At 54.6% G+C, this 18,916-nt stretch overlaps 1 long non-coding RNA gene across 1 annotated transcript in view; it reads left to right on the plus strand.

Moving 5' to 3' along the window:
* Nucleotides 1-213: 213 nt before the first annotated feature.
* The window catches only part of LOC140478540 (uncharacterized), a 31,191-nt gene continuing 12,488 nt past the window's right edge, over nucleotides 214-18,916 (plus strand). Inside the window, exons 1-2 of the long non-coding RNA XR_011960799.1 lie at nucleotides 214-411; nucleotides 807-917. This is a non-coding gene — a long non-coding RNA (uncharacterized lncRNA). The remainder of the gene's footprint in view (nucleotides 412-806; nucleotides 918-18,916) is intronic.

The following is an 18,916-nucleotide window of genomic DNA, read 5'->3' on the forward strand; positions in this document are numbered from 1 at the left end:
TTTGGAGGGATATGGGCCGGGTGCTGGTAGGTGGGACTAGATTGGGTTGGGATATCTGGTCGGTATGGACGGGTTGGGCCGAAGGGTCTGTTTCCATGTTGGACATTTCTGTGACTCCAGTCTCAGATTTTCAGCATCTGCATGAATCACCCTCAGGCCCCGCCCCGTGACGTCAAACATCAGTGTGCGCATGCGTCCACGGTCCCGGCCAAGATGGCGGATTTTCACCTCGAAATTGCAAAACATTTAACCACACGTTATTTTTCAAGGTGCTCGCTTCTCTCTGGAAGGGTTTATTCTCGGTCCGAATCCCTCTCCAGCTCCTGCAGCCTTGCCGTCTGGAAAAGCGCGTCTCTTCCCGTTTCCCACGGAGACAGACCCGGCACTGCGGCTGCGCCGCCCTCGCCTGTAGTGAGTATAGAGGGTATTCAACATCGCGGGGAATGCTGGGTAGGTACTCCGCCATTGAGGAGAATAACACAGAAGATTAATTCTGTTCATTAATAAGTTTCTCTTTCCTGTATTCCAATCTTCTGCTATCCAAATAATCTTTGGAAGAACACAATTAGCGGTTAGATAAATATCTTAAAATTTGAAGCATCTATCAAATCTCTCAGGTCATCTCCACAACATAACCTTGTCATTAAAATACTAATTCTCTCAAATCATTTGATCAATTCCCGTCCTCAACTGATGGTGGTAGATTTTGGAAACTCCTTCAATAGGTGGATATTTAACACTCAAGCCAAGGGCTGGTTTATTCTGAATGTCTCTCAACATGTTTCTTTTGTCATCTCATTTTACAGAGAAGTGGAATTCATGAAAACGAAGTGTTTGATGCCAGTCCTGTGCTAACTTCTCAGCTACAAGCTTCAGCCAGGGAGTTTACATTGAAGTACAATCACATTGATTCAGAGGTGAATGTTTTTGAACATTCATCTATAATTCAATTGTAAACTTGTTTTGCTGTGGTTCATTGGATAGGCCCTGGTATGATCCCCTTACTGTGGATCTGAATGCATACCCATGCATTATTCTGTTTCATCCCTGTCCTTCATGACAATCTCTTTGCCATTGTCCAACCTGCACTACCTTTAATAATGAGTGTTTTGACTTTCTGTGACAGTTTACTGTTATTCTTCCAGTCATGTTCAAATGAGGGTTTCATCACTGCAGGTCCCTGAGGTATATGCTGTTAATTTATTCCACTCGTATGTGTGGCCTCCCTCACTCAGACTCACTTTATGCTCCCTCTCACACACACTATTCCCTTCCCTGCTCATACCACCCAGCCTCCTCCAGAGGCTTTCATATTCTACTGTCTGAACAGCCCTCCCTATGTATTTAACCTTGGGGGAACATCACAGCCGTCCCGATCTGTTTAAACTCCTCCAGCCACTGCAACCTTCCCTATTACTGTCACCTCCACCAAACACTCCATCCCTCCCTATCACTGTCACCTCCCCCAGACACTCCAACCCTCCCTATCACTGTCACCTCCTCCAAACACTCCAACCCTCCCAAGCACTGTCACCTCCTCCAAACACTCCAACCCTCCCTATCACTGTCACCTCCTCCACACACTCCATCACTCCCTATCACTGTCACCTCCCCCAGACACTCCAACCCTCCCTATCACTGTCACCTCCTCCAAACACTCCAACCCTCCCTATCACTGTCACCTCCTCCAACCACTCCAACCCTCCCTATCACTGTCACCTCCACCAAACACTCCATCCCTCCCTATCACTGTCACCTCCCCCAGACACTCCAACCCTCCCTATCACTGTCACCTCCTCCAAACACTCCAACCCTCCCTATCACTGTCACCTCCTCCAAACACTCCATCCTTCCCTATCACTGTCACCTCCTCCAAACACTCCAACCCTCCCTATCACTGTCACCTCCTCCAAACACTCCAACCCTCCCTATCACTGTCACCTCCTCCAAACACTCCAACCATCCCTATCACTGACACCTCCTCCATATACTCCATCCCTATCACTGTCACCTCCTCCAGACATTCCAACCCACCCTATGACTGTCACCTCCTCCAGACACACCAAACTTCCCTATCACTCTCACCTCTGCCAACCGCACCAAACCTCCCTATCCCTGTCACCTCCGCCAAACACTCCAACCCTCCCTATCACTGTCACCTCCTCCAACCACTCCAACCCTCCCTATCACTGACCACTCCTCCAGTAACATCAACCCTCCCTCTCACTGTAACCTCCTCAATATACTCCAACCTCAATATCGCTGTCACCTTCTCGAATCACTCCATCCCTCCCTCTCACTGTCACCTCCTCCAGATAATCCATCCCTCCCTATCACTGTCACCACCTCCAAATACTCCATCCCTCCCTATCACTGTCACTTCCTCCAAACAGGTCAATCCTCCCTATCACTGTCACCTCCTCCAGACACTCCAACCCTCCCATTCACTATCACCTTCTCTGTATACTCCAACCCTCCCTACCACTGTCACCTCCTCCAGACACTGTAACCTTCCCTATCACTGTCACTTCCTAAAAACACTCCATCCCTATCACTGTCGCCTCCTCCAAACACTCAAACCCCACTATCACTGTCGCCTCCTCCAAACAATCCAACCCTCCCTATCACTGTCACCTCCTCCAACCACTCCAACCCTCCCTATTACTGTCACCTCCTCAGACAGTGTAACCTTCCCTATCACTGTCACCTCCTCCACACACTCCAACCCTCCCTATCACTGTCACCTCCTCCAGACGCTCCATCCCTCCCTATCACTGTCACCTCCTCCACACACTCCAACCCTCCCTATCACTGTCACCTCCTCCAGACGCTCCATCCCTCCCTATCACTGTCACCTCCTCCAAACACTCCAACCTTCCCTATCACTCTCACCTCCTCCAGACGCTCCATCCCTCCCTATCACTGTCACCTCCTCCACACACTCCAACCCTCCCTATCACTGTCACCTCCTCCAAACACTCCAACCCTCCCTATCACTGTCACAACCTCCTAACACTCCAACCCTCCCTATCACTGTCACCTCCTCCAGACGCTCCAACCCTCCCTACCACTGTCACCTCCTCCACACACTCCAACCCTCCCTATCACTGTCACCTCCTCCACACACGCCAACCCTCCCTATTACTGTCACCTCCTCCAAACACGCCAACCCTCCCTATTACTGTCACCTCCTCCAAACACGCCAACCCTCCCTATTACTGTCACCTCCTCCACACACTCCAACCCTCCCTATCACTGTCACCTCCTCCAAACACTCCAACCCTCCCTATCACTGTCACCTCCTCCAAACACTCCAACCCTCCCTATCACTGTCCACTCCTCCAGTAACATCAACCCTCCCTCTCACTGTAACCTCCTCCATATACTCCAACCCTCCGTATCTCTGTCACCTCCTCGAATCACTCCAACCCTCCGTATCTCTGTCACCTCCTCGAATCACTCCATCCCTCCCTATCGCTGTCACCTCCTCCACACACTCCAACCCTCCCTATCACTGTCACTTCCTCCAGTCACTCCAACCCTCCCTATCACTGTCACTTCCTCCAGTCACTCCAACCCTCCCTACCACTGTCACCTCCTCCAGTCACTCCAACCCTCCCTACCACAGTCACCTCCTCCAAACAACCCAAACCTCCCTATCACTGTCACTTCCTACATACACTCCATCCCTATCACTGTCACCTCCTCCACACACTCGAACCCTCCCTATCACTGTCACCTCCTCCACACACTCCATCCCTCCCTATCACTGTCACCTCCTCCGGACACTCAAACCCCACTGTCACTGTCACCTCCTCCAAACACGCCAACCCTCCCTCTCACTGTCACCTCCTCCAAACACTCCAACCCTCCCTATCCCTGTCACCTCCTCCGGACACTCAAACCCCACTGTCACTGTCACCTCCTCCAAACACGCCAACCCTCCCTCTCACTGTCACCTCCTCCAAACACTCCAACCCTCCCTATCACTGTCACCACCTCCTAACACTCCAACCCTCCCTACCACTGTCACCTCCTCCAAACACTCCAACCCTCCCTATTACTGTCACCATCTCCTAACACTCCAACCCTCCCTACCACTGTCACCTCCTCCAGACGCTCCATCCCTCCCTATCACTGTGACCTCCTCCACACACTCCAACCCTCCCTATCACTGTCACCTCCTCCAAACACTACAACCCTCCCTATCACTGTCACCTCCTCCAAACACTCCATCCTTCCCTATCACTGTCACCTCCTCCAAACACTCCAACCCTCCCTATCACTGTCACCGCCCCCCCACACACTCGATCCCTCCCAATCACTGTCACCTCCTCCAGACACTCCAACCCTCCCTATCACTGTCACCTCCTCCAAACACTCCAACCTTCCCTATCACTGTCACCTCCTCCAGACGCTCCATCCCTCCCTATCACTGTCACCTCTTCCACACACTCCATCCCTCCCTATCACTGTCACCTCCTCCACACACTCCATCCCTCCCTATCCCTGTCACCTCCTCCACACACTCCAACCCTCCCTATCACTGTCACCTCCTCCACACACTCCAACCCTCCCTATCACTGTCACCTCCTCCAAACACTCCATCCCTCCCTATCACTGTCACCTCCTCCAAACACTCCAACCCTCCCTATCACTGTCACCTCCTCCAAACACTCCAACCATCCCTATCACTGTCACCTCCTCCAAACACTCCAACCCTCCCTATCACTGTCACCTCCTCCAAACACTCCATCCCTCCCTATCCCTGTCACCTCCTCCACACACTCCAACCCTCCCTATCACTGTTACCTCCTCCAATCACTCCATCCCTCCCTATCCCTGTCACCTCCTCCACCCACTCGATCCCTCCCTATCACTGTCACCTCCTCCAGACACTCCAACCCTCCCTATCACTGTCACCTCCTCCAAACACTCCATCCTCCCTATCACTGTCACCTCCTCCAAACACTCCATCCCTCCCTATCCCTGTCACCTCCTCCAAACACTCCAACCTTCCCTATCACTGTCACCTCCTCCAAACACTCCATCCCTCCCTATCCCTGTCACCTCCTCCAAACACTCCAACCTTCCCTATCACTGTCACCTCCTCCAAACACTCCATCCCTCCCTATCACTGTCACCTCCTCCAAACTCTCCATCCCTCCCTATCACTGTCACCTCCTCCAAACACTCCATCCCTCCCTATCACTGTCACCTCCTCCAAACACTCCATCCCTCCCTATCACTGTCACCTCCTCCAAACACGCCAACCCTCCCTATCACTGTCACCTCCTCAAAACACTCCAACCCTCCCTATCACTGTCACCTCCTCCAAACACTCCATCCCTCCATATCACTGTCACCTCCTCCACACACTCGATCCCTCCCTATCACTGTCACCTCCTCCAAACACTCCAACCCTCCCTATCACTGTCACCTCCTCCAAACACTCCAACCCTCCCTATCACTGTCACCTCCTCCAAACACTCCAACCCTCCCTATCACTGTCACCTCCTCCAAACACTCCAACCCTCCCTATCACTGTCACCTCCTCCAAACACTCCAACCCTCCCTATCACTGTCACCTCCTCCAAACACTCCAACCCTCCCTATCACTGTCACCTCCTCCAAACACTCCAACCATCCCTATCACTGACACCTCCTCCATATACTCCATCCCTATCACTGTCACCTCCTCCAGACATTCCAACCCACCCTATGACTGTCACCTCCTCCAGACACACCAAACTTCCCTATCACTCTCACCTCTGCCAACCGCACCAAACCTCCCTATCCCAGTCACCTCCGCCAAACACTCCAACCCTCCCTATCACTGTCACCTCCTCCAACCACTCCAACCCTCCCTATCACTGACCACTCCTCCAGTAACATCAACCCTCCCTCTCACTGTAACCTCCTCAATATACTCCAACCCTCAATATCGCTGTCACCTTCTCGAATCACTCCATCCCTCCCTCTCACTGTCACCTCCTCCAGATAATCCATCCCTCCCTATCACTGTCACCACCTCCAAATACTCCATCCCTCCCTATCACTGTCACTTCCTCCAAACAGGCCAATCCTCCCTATCACTGTCACCTCCTCCAGACACTCCAACCCTCCCATTCACTATCACCTTCTCTGTATACTCCAACCCTCCCTACCACTGTCAACTCCTCCAGACACTGTAACCTTCCCTATCACTGTCACTTCCTAAAAACACTCCATCCCTATCACTGTCGCCTCCTCCAAACACTCAAACCCCACTATCACTGTCGCCTCCTCCAAACAATCCAACCCTCCCTATCACTGTCACCTCCTCCAACCACTCCAACCCTCCCTATTACTGTCACCTCCTCCAAACCTCCAACCCTCCCGATCACTGTCACCTCCTCCAGACAGTGTAACCTTCCCTATCACTGTCACCTCCTCCACACACTCCAACCCTCCCTATCACTGTCACCTCCTCCAGACGCTCCATCCCTCCCTATCACTGTCACCTCCTCCACACACTCCAACCCTCCCTATCACTGTCACCTCCTCCAGACGCTCCATCCCTCCCTATCACTGTCACCTCCTCCACACACTCCAACCTTCCCTATCACTGTCACCTCCTCCAGACGCTCCATCCCTCCCTATCACTGTCACCTCCTCCAAACACTCCAACCTTCCCTATCACTGTCACCTCCTCCAGACGCTCCATCGCTCCCTATCACTGTCACCTCCTCCACACACTCCAACCCTCCCTATCACTGTCACCTCCCCCAAACACTCCAACCCTCCCTATCACTGTCACCTCCTCCACACACTCCAACCCTCCCTATCACTGTCACTTCCTCCAAACACTCCAACCCTCCCTATCACTGGCACCTCCTCCGGACACTCCAACCTTCCCTATCACTGTCACCTCCTCCAGACGCTCCATCCCTCCCTATCACTGTCACCTCCTCCACACACTCCAACCCTCCCTATCACTGTCACCTCCTCCAAACACTCCAACCCTCCCTATCACTGTCACAACCTCCTAACACTCCAACCCTCCCTATCACTGTCACCTCCTCCAGACGCTCCAACCCTCCCTACCACTGTCACCTCCTCCACACACTCCAACCCTCCCTATCACTGTCACCTCCTCCACACACGCCAACCCTCCCTATTACTGTCACCTCCTCCAAACACGCCAACCCTCCCTATTACTGTCACCTCCTCCAAACACGCCAACCCTCCCTATTACTGTCACCTCCTCCACACACTCCAACCCTCCCTATCACTGTCACCTCCTCCAAACACTCCAACCCTCCCTATCACTGTCACCTCCTCCAAACACTCCAACCCTCCCTATCACTGTCCACTCCTCCAGTAACATCAACCCTCCCTCTCACTGTAACCTCCTCCATATACTCCAACCCTCCGTATCTCTGTCACCTCCTCGAATCACTCCAACCCTCCGTATCTCTGTCACCTCCTCGAATCACTCCATCCCTCCCTATCGCTGTCACCTCCTCCACACACTCCAACCCTCCCTATCACTGTCACTTCCTCCAGTCACTCCAACCCTCCCTATCACTGTCACTTCCTCCAGTCACTCCAAACCTCCCTACCACTGTCACCTCCTCCAGTCACTCCAAACCTTCCCTACCACAGTCACCTCCTCCAAACAACCCAACCCTCCCTATCACTGTCACTTCCTACATACACTCCATCCCTATCACTGTCACCTCCTCCACACACTCGAACCCTCCCTATCACTGTCACCTCCTCCACACACTCCATCCCTCCCTATCACTGTCACCTCCTCCGGACACTCAAACCCCACTGTCACTGTCACCTCCTCCAAACACGCCAACCCTCCCTCTCACTGTCACCTCCTCCAAACACTCCAACCCTCCCTATCCCTGTCACCTCCTCCGGACACTCAAACCCCACTGTCACTGTCACCTCCTCCAAACACGCCAACCCTCCCTCTCACTGTCACCTCCTCCAAACACTCCAACCCTCCCTATCACTGTCACCACCTCCTAACACTCCAACCCTCCCTACCACTGTCACCTCCTCCAAACACTCCAACCCTCCCTATCACTGTCACCACCTCCTAACACTCCAACCCTCCCTACCACTGTCACCTCCTCCAGACGCTCCATCCCTCCCTATCACTGTCACCTCCTCCACACACTCCAACCCTCCCTATCACTGTCACCTCCTCCAAACACTACAACCCTCCCTATCACTGTCACCTCCTCCAAACACTCCATCCTTCCCTATCACTGTCACCTCCTCCAAACACTCCAACCCTCCCTATCACTGTCACCGCCCCCCCACACACTCGATCCCTCCCTATCACTGTCACCTCCTCCAGACACTCCAACCCTCCCTATCACTGTCACCTCCTCCAGACGCTCCATCCCTCACTATCACTGTCACCTCCTCCACACACTCCAACCCTCCCTATCACTGTCACCTCCTCCAAACACTCCATCCCTCCCTATCACTGTCACCTCCTCCAAACACTCCAACCATCCCTATCACAGTCACCTCTTCCAGACGCTCCATCCCTCCCTATCACTGTCACCTCCTCCACACACTCCAAACCTCCCTATCGCTGTCACCTCCCCCCACACACTCGATCCCTCCCTATCACTGTCACCTCCTCCAAACACTCCAACCCTCCCTATCACTGTCACCTCCTCCAAACACTCCATCCCTCCCTATCACTGTCACCTCCTCCAAACACTCCAACCATCCCTATCACTGTCACCTCCTCCAAACACTCCAACCCTCCCTATCACTGTCACCTCCTCCAAACACTCCATCCCTCCCTATCACTGTCACCTCCTCCAAACACTCCAACCCTCCCTATCACTATCACCTCCTCCACACACTCCATCCCTCCCTATCCCTGTCACCTCCTCCACACACTCCAACCCTCCCTATCACTGTTACCTCCTCCAAAAACTCCATCCCTCCCTATCCCTGTCACCTCCTCCAAACACTCCATCCCTCCCTATCACTGTCACCTCCTCCAAACACTCCAACCCTCCCTATCACTGTCACCTCCTCCAAACACTCCATCCCTCCCTATCACTGTCACCTCCTCCAAACACTCCAACCATCCCTATCACTGTCACCTCCTCCAAACACTCCAACCCTCCCTATCACTGTCACCTCCTCCAAACACCCCAACCCTCCCTATCACTGTCAACTCCTCCACACACTCCAACCCTCCCTATCACTGTCACCTCCTCCAAACACTCCATCCCTCCCTATCACTGTCACCTCCTACAAACACGCCAACCCTCCCTATCACTGTCACCTCCTCAAAACACTCCAACCCTCCCTATCACTGTCACCTCCTCCAAACACTCCATCCCTCCCTATCACTGTCACCTCCTCCAAACACTCCAACCCTCCCTATCACTGTCACCTCCTCCAAACACTCCAACCCTCCCTATCACTGTCACCTCCTCCACACACTCGATCCCTCCCTATCACTGTCACCTCCTCCAAACACTCCAACCCTCCCTATCACTGTCACCTCCTCCAAACACTCCAACCCTCCCTATCACTGTCACCTCCTCCAAACACTCCAACCCTCCCTATCACTGTCACCTCCTCCAAACACTCCAACCCTCCCTATCACTGTCACCTCCTCCAAACACTCCAACCCTCCCTATCACTGTCACCTCCTCCAAACACTCCATCCCTCCCTATCACTGTCACCTCCTCCAAACATTCCAACCCTCCCTATCACTGTCACCTCCTCCAACCACTCCAACCCTCCCTATCACTGTCATCTCCCCCAAACACTCCAACCCTCCCTATCACTGTCACCTCCTCCAAACACTCCAACCCTCCCTATCGCTGTCACCTCCTCCAAACACTCCATCCCTCCCTGTCACTGTCACCTCCTCCAAACACTCCAACCCTACCTATCACTGTCACCTCCTCCGGACACTCCAACCCTCCCTATCACTGTCACCTCCTCCAAACACTGCAACCCTCCCTATCGCTGTCACCTCCTCCAAACACTCCATCCCTCCCTATCACAGTCACCTCCTCCAAACACTCCAACCCTCCCTATCACTGTCACCTCCTCCGGACACTCCAACCCTCCCTATCACTGTCACCTCCTCCAAACACTCCATCCCTCCCTATCACTGTCACCTCCTGCACACACTCCATCCCTCCCTATCACTGTCACCTCCTCCAAACACTCCATCCCTCCTTATCACTGTCACCTCCTCCAAACACTCCAAACCTCCAGATCACTGTCACCTCCTCCACACACTCCAACCCTCCCTATCACTGTCACCTCCTCCACACACTCCAACCCTCCCTATCGCTGTCACCTCCCCCCACACACTCCAACCCACCCTATCACTGTCACCTCCTCCAAACACTCCAACCCTCCCTATCACTGTCACCTCCTCCACACACTCCATCCCTCCCTATCCCTGTCACCTCCTCCAAACACTCCAACCCTCCCTATCACTGTCACCTCCTCCACACACTCCAACCCTCCCAATCACTGTCACCTCCTCCAAACACTCCAACCCTCCCTATCACTGTCACCCTCCTCCACACACTCCAACCCTCCCTATCACTGTCACCTCCACCAGTAACATCAATCCTCCCTCTCAGTGTAACCTCCTCAATATACTCCAACCCTCCCCATCACTGTCACTTCCTCCAATCACTCCATCCCTCCCTATTACTGTCAACTCCTCCAAACACTCCAACACTCCCTATTACTGTCAACTCCTCCAGTAACATCAACCCTCCCTCTCAGTGTAACCTCCTCAATATACTCCCTCCCTCCGTATCACTGTCACCTCCTCGAATCACTCTATCCATCTCTATCACTGTCACCTCCTCCAACCACTCCAACCCTCCCTATCACTGTCTCCTCCTCCATATACTCCAACCCTCCCTACCACTGTCACCTCCTCCAAACACTCCAACCCTCCCTATCACTGTCTCCTCCTCCATATACTCCAACCCTCCCTACCACTGTCACCTCCTCCAAACACTCTAAACCTCTCTATCACTGTCACCTCCTCCACTCACTTTAAACCTTCCCTCCCAAACCTGCCTCTTACTGTACTTTGTTCAGTCATTCCAAACCGCCCTCTTCCGCCCTAATCTCTCCCCCCACCGTCTCCTTCCCCCCCATCTCCTTCCCCCCCATCTCCTTCCCCCCCGTCTCCTTCCCCCCCGTCTCCTTCCCCCCGTCTCCTTCCCCCCCGTCTCCTTCTCCCCCCCGTCTCCTTCCCCCCCGTCTCCTTCCCCCCCGTCTCCTTCCCCCCGTCTCCTTCCCCCCGTCTCCTTCCCCCCCCGTCTCCTTCCCCCCCGTCTCCTTCCCCCCCGTCTCCTTCCCCCCCGTCTCCTTCCCCCCGTCTCCTTCCCCCCCCCGTCTCCTTCCCCCCATCTCCTTCCCCCCCCGTCTCCTTCCCCCCCCGTCTCCTTCCCCCCCCGTCTCCTTCCCCCCCCCGTCTCCTTCCCCCCCCGTCTCCTTCCCCCCCCGTCTCCTTCCCCCCCCGTCTCCTTCCCCCCCGTCTCCTTCCCCCCCCGTCTCCTTCCCCCCCCGTCTCCTTCCCCCCCCGTCTCCTCCCCCCCGTCTCCTTCTCCCCCCGTCTCCTTCCCCCCCCGTCTCCTTCCCCCCCGTCTCCTTCCCCCCCCGTCTCCTTCCCCCCCGTCTCCTTCCCCCCCCGTCTCCTTCCCCCCCGTCTCCTTCCCCCCCCCGTCTCCTTCCCCCCCCCGTCTCCTTCCCCCCCCGTCTCCTTCCCCCCCGTCTCCTTCCCCCCCGTCTCCTTCCCCCCCGTCTCCTTCCCCCCCCGTCTCCTTCCACCCCGTCTCCTTCCCCCCCCGTCTCCTTCCCCCCCCGTCTCCTTCCCCCCCGTCTCCTTCCCCCCCCATCGCCTTCCACCCCCCGTCGCCCCCCCCATTATCTGCCCCTCCCAATCATCCCCTCGCTCCCCATCATTCCTCAGCCTCCATTGTTCCCCCTCCCCTAATTGTCCCCCCCATCATCACCCCTCCTCCCACCGTCTCCCCCGTCCCCATCGAACCCCCCCCACCCCTCACCTGCCCCCTTCTGTCCCCATCATTCCCCAGCAGACCTCATCTGTTTAATTCAGTCCCCACCCACTACCGTTCGTCCCTTGTCCAGTCCCCATCTTTCCCCACCGGTTCCCCCAGTCCCCACCTGTTCCGCTCTGTTCCCCTCTGTCCTGTGTCCCCACCAATCCGCATCTGACCCCATCAGAATCATCAGACCCCACCAGCCTCCGTGTCCCCACAAGTCCCACCAGTCCCAATGTGTCCCCACCAATCCCCCACCAGTCTCCATTTTTCCCCACCAGTCCCCGATCAGTCCCATCAGTCCCCCCATTCCCCATGTGCCCCTACCAGTCCCTATCAGAACAATTTGTCCCCCTCCTGTCTCCTTCTCTCCCCATCAGTTGCCACAAGAACCATCTGTCTCCCTCTGTCCCCTTCTCTCCCCATCTGGCCCCACCAGTCCCTGCAGTCTCCCTCTGTCCCCACCAGTCCCCATTATTCCCATTCTATCCTCATCAGTCCCTCTCTGTCCCTGTCAGTCGCCACCAATCCCTCTCTTTTCCCCCCTCTCACTCTTCCCCCCCCCTCACTCTCTCCACCCCCCCACTCTCCCCATCTGTTGCAACCAGTCCCAATCTCTCCCCATCTGTCGCCACCAGTCATCATCTGTCGCCATTATTCCCATTCAGTCCCCCTCGGCTCCCATCTGTTCCCACCAGTCTCCTCTGTCGCCATTAGTCATCATCTCACCACCAGTCGCCAACTGAATCATCTGTCCCCATCTGTCCCTATCAGTTCCTGTCAGTCCCCATCTGTCATCACCAGTCCCACTCCTTCCCCCTCCATTCCCACCAGTCCACATCTGTCCCCATCAGAATCACCTGTCCCCACCTGACCCCACCTGTCCCCCTCTGTCCCCACCCGTCCTGACCCGTTCCCATCAAATCCTGAGGGTTCTCCCTGAATATAACTGGAATAACCCGAACACTGAGATAACAACCAGAACCAGGTGAATGGGGAGGATTCTGCAGTGAGCATCTCCCTAGCCCCTGTCCCAATGTCAAAACACACCCCCCTGCCCTGGTCAGTGTTATAATCCAGGACCAGAGCTCGGAATCAATGGGACCTTTGTTTTGGGATCAGGAATTTGCTTTCCCAGCAAGACCCTCTTCCCTTCCCCCACCCCTCTCTGCCTTCCACAAGGACCGTTCCCTTTGACACTCCTTGGGTTTGTATCACTCTCACCCCCCAAACCCCCAGGTACCTTCCCCTGTCACTGGAAAAGATACAAACCCTGCTGTTACACCCCCAGCCCCCTCAGCTCCATCCCGGGCCCCCAACCCCTTCTTCCAGGGGAGACAGAGGTTCACCTGCCTCTCCTCCAACTGTGTTTCCAGCATCAGGTGCTCCCGGTGTGGGCTTCTCGACATCAGGAAGACCCAATGGAAACTTAGGGAACGGTTCACTGAGCATCACACCGGGCCCAGAGGGGCTGACCAGACCCCCCAGTCACCGCCCAGTTCACTTCCCCCCCAACATGACCATCCTCGACCTCCTGCATTACCACAACGAACCACACCTCAAATTGGAGGAACAACATCTCATCCCCCTCCTGGGAAACCTCCAGCCCAGAGGATTCAACACGGAGTTCTCCAATTTCAAATAACCTCCCTCCCCCTCCCTTCCCCTGCTCTCTCCCACCAACTGGATTCATTCCTCCCATTGTCCAACCAGGTGGGACCCTCTACCTGTCCTCACCCCCTTCGCCCTCATTTCCCCCACCCTGACATGTTCCACCCCTTCGTCCTCCCTCCCCCTCACCCTCCCACCCTATCCTCCTTCCCCCTCACCCTCAATCCCCCTCCCACCCCATCCTCCCTCCCCCTCCCCCTCTCCCTCCTCCCCCTCCCACCCCATCCTCTCTCCCACTTCCACCCCATCATCTCTCCCCCTCCCACCCCATCATCCCTCCCCCTCCCCCCATCCTTCCTCCCCCTCCCTCTCCCCTTCGTCCTCCCTCCCCCTCCCTCCCCCCTTCGTCCTCCCTCCCCCTCCCTCCCCCCTTCGTCCTCCCTCCCCCTCCCTCCCCTCTTCGTCCTCCCTCCCCCTCCCTCCCCTCTTCGTCCTCCCTCACCCTTCGTCCTCCTTCCCCCTCGTCCTCTCTCCCCCCTTGGTCTTCCCTCACCCTCCCTCTCCCTCCCCATCCTCCCATTCCCTCATCCTCCCTCCCCATTCCCTCTACCTCCCTCCCCACTCCCTCCCTCTCCTGTCGGTCCCTCTCTCCGTTGTTCCACTCCCTTTCCATTCTGTTTTTTGGCCCATCCGTCTTTCTCTGGCCCCCTTTCCCTCCTTGTTCCTGCCCTCTGAACGTCCCCCTACGTATATAAAAGCCCCTCTGTGTCCGATATACCCTCCTCATGGACCTCCCCCAATACCCGTCCAGGGGGTACAGGAGCCTGTGGGGACTGACTGAGACCAGAATCCCTGACACCTCACAGTCCAGGAGGAGGATATTCAGCCCATCGTGTCTATCCCCCCTTCTATTAACGGCCCAGTGTCCTGCCCCCCTGGGATTTGCCCCTGAATGGCCCGTGACTGAGTCCCCGTTCTGGCAGAGACCGCTCCTCACTGATAGCCCACCGCCTCCCCACACAGTGAGCATGTGCAGACACTCACTGGCCTTTTGACTGACCGTGGATTGGCAGAGGAAGATCCCACTCTCCAGCAATTTCGTCACTTCTTCCTACCCCCCCCCACCCCATGCCCCAATCTCACTCAAAGGGGTTTTACCTGACACCCCCTGCTCCCTAGTTTTCCATATGGATTCCCCCTAATTATTTGCCCTCCCAAAGTTTTGTCCCCACCCCTGGATGTTATGTCTGTTCCTAATTTGGCAGCACCCCCTCCCCCACCCACCCCTTTATGTTGGGGGGACACAGTGAGTACGTGCAGACACTCAGTGACCTTTTGAGGGACTGCTTCACTGCCCCTCACTCCCTGAGACAGGGACTTTACATAAACCTCCCCCCCATCACATTTTCACTCTATTGTGCTGCCCCCCCCCCCCCCGCCAATTATATTCCTGACCAGAATTCCCAATACCCCCATGTTCAGTCTCTCCCCCACTTCGGGGGGGTTTCCAGCCCATCCCCATTTATTTCCCTTTCCAATCCACACCCCCACCAAATATTGCCCCCCAATATTCTGTTTCCCCTACATTTACCACCCCCTTCCTCTGTAACCCCACAGCCCCCCATCTTCGGCTAATTTGTGACCACACCCACAATTTTCCACCCCCCTGGAATTTTCCAGCCCCCCCTATTTTCCCCTCCTTCCCCAATCTAATTGCCCCTCTCCCCCTGTGTACCTTCATTTACTCCCTACCCACCCCACTGTCCCCTCTGCCCATACTCCCCTATCTCTGTATAAAAGCCCCCTCTGTGTCTCCATTGTGTACAATTCCCCCACCCTCCCTCACCACCCCCACCCCTCACTGTGTCCCAGGCCCTGGGCTGGGGGGGGAGCACAGGGAGTATGTGCAGAGACTTACCGGCCATTCGACTGTGTGTGTCTTCATGCACAGCAAGATCCCAGTCCCCAGGCTTCCCCCTGCCCCACTCCACCCTGAGAAAGGGGCTTTCTTTCCCCCCACCCACACCCACAGTTTTGACAACAACAGGAGTCCCAGGGAACAGCAAGATCCCACTGTGTTTATGATACGTGCAATACCACACGATACTGAGTCCAAATCTCCCTTCGGGACAGGAGGACAGGGAGGGAGGGCTGGGGGCATACAGACAGATAGAGAGAGGGACAGAGACCGAGGTGGGGAGAGAACACAAACAAGATTAGGGACAGAGAAATGGAGACAGACACAGAAAGAGAGAAAATCCCAGGGTTGGCGGTGTGAGGGAGGGAGACAGGGAGATGGAAGTTGATTAAATCCGAGCCAAGATCTTTTGAATCAAAAAACAAGAAAAACAAACAAAATCCCATCACTGAGTGACTTCCCAAAGCTCCCCATTTTATCAGCACTTCCCCCTGATTTTAAACCCAGAGAATGGGAACAGATTTCACTGGGACCCAGGGGGTCAATGCTTTCTGACTGAGACCCCCAACCCCACCCCAAGGGTTTATATTCTGAGACTCGATGGAAGGGAGTTGGTCTCAGAGCCTGGATCTTGTCCCTCCCTCCGTGTTTAACCTGCCCCCTCCAGCTGCTTCTCTCCCTCTCTCCCTCCTTCCCTCACACTGTCTCTCTTTCTCCTTCACTCCTTCCCATCTGTTTCCCTCTCTCATTCTCTCTCTTCTCCCCCACCTCTCTCTCCCTGTCCCTATCCCCCTCTCCATCTCTGCTTAGATTCCTCTTGTTCTCGAGAATGGATTTGTGTCTCTGTGTCTCTCTCCATTCCCCCTCCGTTCTGATTGAAATGCCCTCCCCTCCCCTCCCTCCCTCCCATTTAAAGTGTGTTCCCATCTCCCTGCCCTGTCCTGTAGACATTAGCCCCCTCACTATCACATTGTGGAGGGAGGGGGAGGAGAGGTGGTGGGGGTCTGGGCTGGGGAAAGGAGGGATGATACACCCCACCCACTATCAGACCATCAGCAAACGGAGCCTGGGCTCTTTGGACAGACTCCTGTGATGTGTAAGGGGCAATCTGCAGGCTGAGGGGCACACAGCAAGATCCAACAGGAAGCTGGGTGTGGCATACCTGGGGTATTTCCTCATCTTTACCCCCTGCGAGAACTAGTGCCATCCCCCAGCAACAACCCCTCCCCATATCAACCACTCCACAAGCAAAATGCCCCCCATGTAATTTTCACACAGCAAGATCCCAATAATACCATCACTTTCCAAATGCAGTTTCTGATCATGAGTCTCTCTCTGTCTGTCTCTCCCTGCCTGGAATCCCACATCCTGTCCTCCACACCCCTCCCCATTAAAATGACGACAAGTCTCAGGGTGGGCTATTGATGCACAGTGCGATCCCACAGGGTAGTCCCCTTTGTGCTCCAGAATGTGCTCAAATCCCACTTTACATCCGACAGGAGGCTGTGGATTTCTGTGTGTGGGACGGTTTTATTTGTTTGAAAAATCAACCAAAGAAAGACCGAGAGAGAGAGAGATCCCCTCCCAGATACCTGGGGAATTGGCGAACCTGTGTCTTTTCTGTGCGATTATCACATTTGGTCACCCTGGTTGCAACGTAGGCCACTCTGCAGGTAGTTTGAGACACAGCAAGATCCCACATGTAGCATTATTCTGATATTAGAAGAAGTCTTTGGAGAAAGTTTCTCATTTAAGGTTTTACTTCCCTCCTTGGGGAGTCCTGTCTGTCAGACACTCACTGGGGATTGATGTGTTTGTGTCAAATCCCAGGGCCCCAGTTACTTTAACTCCAGGCTTCAAATCTGTTTAAAAACGACAGGGCTGCAATCTGACAGGAGCCAGTTACCCAGAGGCCCCTAAAACCCAGGGTCCCCCAGAGGAGATTAAACCTCGGGGTAAATTAACACACAACTCACGTGGGCCCCCACGGGGTGCAGCCTGTCGACTAGGCCTCAGGCCTCAGGCCCGTGTCCCCTCTGGAGAAAGCTCTTGTTCAAAGGTCTCCTGATCCCAAAGTTTCTCTCTTTGAATCTTCAAGTGGCCAGCAAGATCCCTTGGGAGGAAAGAGACAGCATTCATTGAAAAGCAAAGGAGGAAAATTATTACAGAGAGATAGCACAGCAAGATCCCAGGTTTCCCCCTCTCTCTGTGACACAGACAATTTCCCAGCGACATCCAAACACAAACATATCGGGTGATGAGCTGAGTTTTCATTCCAAAGCTTTGGAGAAACTTTGAGATACCAGGTTACCTGATTAAAACACTCACTGCTTGCAATGACGGCATTGGGGCAGCTGGTGCACAGCAAGATCCCACATGCAACAATGCAGCAGCAGCTAATTACTCTGATCATTTCCCCCCTCTGTGATGCTGCTTCAGTTTAATTATTTCCTGTCACCCCAGAATCAAACATTGCAGAATTTCACAATCTCAACACACCTCTCCCTCTCTCTCCCCTTCTGTTTCCCCTGCTCTCTCAATTTTTCAAATCTCTCTCTCACTCTCTTTCTCTCACTGTTGTATTTTCTCACCCTACCCTCTCTGTAACCAATATTACTCTGACATTATGACAAGACTTTAGAGAGTGTCACATCATTTGGGTTTTAATTCCCCCTCTCAGATCCTGGGGATGGACATAGAGTCAAAGAGATGTACAGAACGGAAACAGACCCTTCGGTCCAACCCGTCCATACCGACCAGATATCCCAACCCAATCTAGTCCCACCTGCCATCACCCGGCCCATATCCCTCCAAACCCTTCCTATTCATATACCCATCCAAATGCCTTTTCAATGTTGCAATTGTACCAGCCTCCACCACTTCCTCTGGCAGCTCATTCCATACACGTACCACCCTCTGCGTGAAAATGTTGCCCCTTAGGTCTCTTTTATATCTTTCCCCTCTCACCCTAAACCTATGCCCTCTAGTTTTGGACTCCCCGACCCCAGGGAAAATACTATGTCTATTTATCCTATCCATGCTCCTCATAATTTTGTAAACCTCTATAAGGTCATCCCTCAGCCTCCGATGCTCCAGGGAAAACAGCCCCAGCCTGTTCAGCCTCTCCCTGTAGCTCAAATCCTCCAACCCTGGCAACATCCTTGTAAATCTTTCAACCCTTTCAAGTTTCACAACATCTTTCCGATTGGAAGGAGACCAGAACTGCACGCAATATTCCAACAGTGGCCTAACCAATGTCCTGTACAGCTGCAACATGACCTCCCAACTCCTGTACTCAATACTCTG

This window comes from Chiloscyllium punctatum, chromosome 6, assembly GCF_047496795.1.
Source record: "Chiloscyllium punctatum isolate Juve2018m chromosome 6, sChiPun1.3, whole genome shotgun sequence".
Lineage (NCBI taxonomy): Eukaryota > Metazoa > Chordata > Chondrichthyes > Orectolobiformes > Hemiscylliidae > Chiloscyllium > Chiloscyllium punctatum.